A 4,550-nucleotide genomic window follows, 5' to 3' on the forward strand; every position below is an offset into this window, starting at 1 on the left:
GTTGTGATCTAGTGTAGCATAAACTCTAAGTGAAAGTTCAACTTCACGGTCTCCACTAAGCACCGGTATATAAACAATGTTTTGGAACTAAATGATGAGATGTGCCAATGAGACTTTCTGGGGCATTGTTCGAATTTGCTAGTAGGCCTTTGGCCCAGAGCCCAACTAAAATTCTGAAATTCTCTTGGCCCATTCATGCACACTTGTGAGTGGAGTGAATGAGACTAAAGTTTAGTCCCACCCCGGAAGTTTAGAGAGAGTTGGACCTCTTTATAAGGTGAGCTCTTCTACCACTTGTATGAGCATGAGAAGAGGAGACCTACACGCGCGCTCCTCCTCCTCGCTCGCCTCGCCTCGTCATGATGAGCCGCGGGTTGCAGGATTGAGCCGAGCCGAGAACAGAGCTATGCACGTTGTCTATATTTTTGCTGCTCAGGAAAAATTAATGAGTCATTAATTAATAATTAACGGATGCATTAATTACTGAACCGTTTCCGATTCTTTTGGATTGCGACGACTCGGACGTGGGTTTACTCCCACGACCTACCCGGCCCGCACTATATAGTCAGGCAGACGTCTACCCTATCCGCCGCCGCTTCATATGGTTCTCACCACCGTTCTAGATCATTGCGCTGCCAAGCAAGTCTTCTCCATCCCTCTTTTCGGAGTGCACCGGGAGTAGGCACAACAGGCCTCCGGAACCCCGTTTCTCGTGATCCTATACGGGAGAGGGGTGATCTGGTTTTTGGGGAGCGCACTCGCGCGACTGCTGGCAGCGACGACTTCGCGAACGACGACTTCTTCCCCGACCTCGGAAACCTCATCCTCGACGACATGGGCGACAACGCCAACGCCAGCGGTGCTGATCCCGCTGCACCGTATGTGATTCTATCCTTCCTGTTCGAGATCGTGGTAGAATTCATGTTTCTAGTATGTGCCCTAGATGTGATCTGTTCATCTACTATGCTAGTTCGTATGATTAGTTTAATCTCTGCTAGTGTTGTTATGATTTATCTTCTGTTTATTCGGATTAAAACTCGTAGTAATTTGCTCATATTTCTAACAATCCAAAAACCTGATTATAGGCAATTTACTCCGAGTGGTTTTGTTGCGCATCTGAAGCCGCCTGCCTTTAAAGGGGCGCAATATAAGGGGTGGCGCATGAGAGCAGTCTACTAGTTTCAGACCATGGGCTGCTATGACACCACCAAGGGCAAGCCTGAGGGCGATCTTAATCTATCACAGGTGAAAGCTTTTGAGAAGATCGATCAATACTCTCTTTAAAGGCGCTCTTCTGAGTGTTCTTGGTGATTCTGTTGCGGATTCGTATATGTCGTTTGACAACGGAAGGACATGTGGGCTGCGCTCGAGGCCAATTTGATGGCTCGGACGCCGGCAACGAGTTGTACGTCATGGAGCAATTCTAGGACTACAAGATGACTGATGAGCGCTCTGTTGTACAGCAGGCTCATGAGATACAGTCACTCACAAAAGAACTTGAGTACTTCAAGTGTGTGTTGCCGGACAAATTTGTTGCCGGAGGCATCATTGCCAAGCTTCCACCTTCGTGGAACAATTTTTCTACTTCCCTGAAACACAAGAGATAGGAGTTTTCCGTTGATGTTGAAAGGCACTGCGAGCTATGGGATTCACGACACCGGGTATCCAAGGGTACTGGAGGGTTATAGTGACTCGAACTGGATATCTGATGCTGATGAGATTATGGCCACAAGTGGTTATGTTTTTACACTTGGTGGTGGCGCTGTTTCCTGGAAGTCTTGCAAGCAAACCATCTTAACGAGGTCAATTATGGAAGCAGAACTCACAGCATTGGACAATGCCACTGTTGAAGCAGAGTGGCTTCGTGAGCTATTGTTGAACTTACCTATGGTTGAAAAACCAATACCCCCTATCCCGATGAACTGTGATAATCAAATTGTGATAATCAAGATAAACAGTTCTAAGGACAATATGAAGTCCTCAAGGCATGTGAAGAGGAGAATAAAATCTATCAGAAAACTAAGGAACTCCAGAGTTCTTCGCCTTCACCAAGCGTGGGTTTTCACTGGTCCTAACTAATGGTTGGCAAGCGATCCCCTATTCTGCATCCCAAAGATCAGATGGCCCAGAGCCGGAGCGATCATTCAAGCAAGTTACTCAGCTTGAGTTTTTCAGTCAATCAATAGATTGTGCAGTTTCTTAGTCTTTTGGTCCACGTCTTCATGACTTATAGAAAGGGTTTCTTTCTTTTACAAGATCATGGATGACACACCCAGGACTATTTTAGAAGCCTATGCATCTCCTGATGCTGACTACTCGAAGGAAGTTGTTTGTAGCGAGATGGATTCCATCTTAGCTAATGGAATTTGGGAGATCACTGACCGTCCTTATGGGTGCGAACCTGTAGGATGTAAGTTGGTGTTCAAGAAAAAGCTTAGACCTGATGGTACGATTGAAAAGTACAAGGCACGACTTGTGGCTAAGGGTTATTCCCAGAAAGAAGGTGAAGACTTCTTTGATACTTACGCACCTGTGGCTAGACTGGCCAATATTCGGGTGGTACTATCACTGGCTGCCTCCCATGGTCTTCTCGTTCATCAAATGGATGTTAAGACGACTTTCCTCAATGGAGAGTTCAAGGAGGAAATTTACATGGATCAACCAGATGGTTTTGTAGTACCTGGTCAAGAAGGAAAGGTGTGCAAGTTATTAAAGTCTTTATATGGTCTTAAACAAGCTCCTAAGGAGTGGCATGAGAAGTTCGAAGGAACATTAACTTCTGCCGGCTTTGTAGTAAACGATGGTGACAAATGTGTGTACTATCGCCATGGTGGGGGCGAAGGAGTTATTCTTTGTATGTATGTCGATGACATACTGATCTTTGGAACCAAACTTGATCTAATCAAGGAGCTTAAGGATTTCTTATCTCGCTGTTTTGAGATGAAGAATCTAGGAGTAGCTGATGTTATCTTGAACATCAAGCTGTTGAGAGATGAGAATGGTGGGATCACACTGCTTCAGTCTCATTATGTGGAAAAGATCTTGAGTCGTTTTGGGTATAGCGAGTGCACGCCTTCTCCAACTTCATATGATGCTAGTGTGTTGCTTCAAAGGAATCAACGGATTGCTAGAGATCAACTGAGGTATTCTCAGATTATTGGCTCGCTTATGTATTTGGTGAGTGCCACGAGGCCTGGCATCTCTTTTGCCGTGAGCAAGCTGAGTCGGTTTGTGTCAAAACCGGGAGATTATCATTGGCGTGCGCTTGAGAGAGTTATGCGCTACTTGAAAGGCACTGCGAGCTATGGGATTCACTACACCGAGTATCCTAGGGTACTGGAGGGTTATAGTGACTCGAATTGGATATCTGATGCTGATGAGATTAAGGCCACAAGTGGTTATGTTTTTACACTTGGTGGTGGCGCTGTTTCCTGGAAGTCTTGCAAGCAAACAATCTTAACGAGGTCAACTATGGAAGCAGAACTCACAGCATTAGACACTGCCACTGTTGAAGCAGAGTGGCTTCGTGAGCTATTGATGGACTTACCTATTGTTGAAAAACCAATACCCCCTATCCTTATGAACTGTTATAATCAAACTGTGATCGTCAAGATAAACAGTTCTAAGGACAATATGAAGTCCTCAAGGCATGTGAAGAGGAGAATAAAATCTGTCAGAAAACTGAGGAACTCCGGAGTTATTACATTGGATTATATCCAAACATCAAAAAACTTGGCAGATCCCTTCACAAAGGGTCTATCACGTAATGTGATAGATAATGCATCGATGGAGATGGGTTTGAGACCCATCGCATGAGTTGTCCATAGTGGTAACCCACTCTATGTGATCGGAGATCCCGTGAAGTAGAAGTGGGAGACAAGCTGTTGGTCAGCCGAGAGGAGAGTATCCCTATTTTAGTTATCCCACTCTGTGAAGATGCAATACTCTCCTGATCTACATGCCAGGTTGATATTTATCTTAATGTGTTCCAAATGGCTTATTTGAGTAAGCAGAGATGTTGTCCTGCAGAGCATCTCCTGAGAAACACACCTATATGAATTTGACTATTAATGTCGCATTCTGTGAGAATTTGGTGTTCTCTAATAAATTCACGAAAGGCCCTGGAGTATGACGTATACGCTCCACCTGCGGGGAAGCTTTGCTGCAGCCAAGTATCGGTCAAGAATTTGTGTGAAACTAGTCTCGCAGAAAACTTGTAGTTCAAGGCATAGTCCACTATTCAAGTTGTGATCTAGTGTAGCATAAACTCTAAGTGGAAGTTCAACTTCACGGTCTCCACTAAGCACCGGTATATAAACAATGTTTTGGAACTAAATGATGAGATGTGCCAATGAGACTTTGTGGGGGATTGTTGGAATTTGCTAGTAGGCCTTTGGCCCAAAGCCCAACTAGAATTCCGAAATTCTCTTGGCCAATTCATGCACACATGTGATTGGAGTGAGTGAGACTAAAGTTTTGTCCCACCCCGGAAGTTGAGAAAGAGTTGCACCTCTTTATAGGGTGAGCTCTTCTACCACTTGTATGGGCAT

The sequence above is a fragment of the Triticum aestivum genome, chromosome 4B, assembly GCF_018294505.1.
Source record: "Triticum aestivum cultivar Chinese Spring chromosome 4B, IWGSC CS RefSeq v2.1, whole genome shotgun sequence".
NCBI lineage: Eukaryota > Viridiplantae > Streptophyta > Magnoliopsida > Poales > Poaceae > Triticum > Triticum aestivum.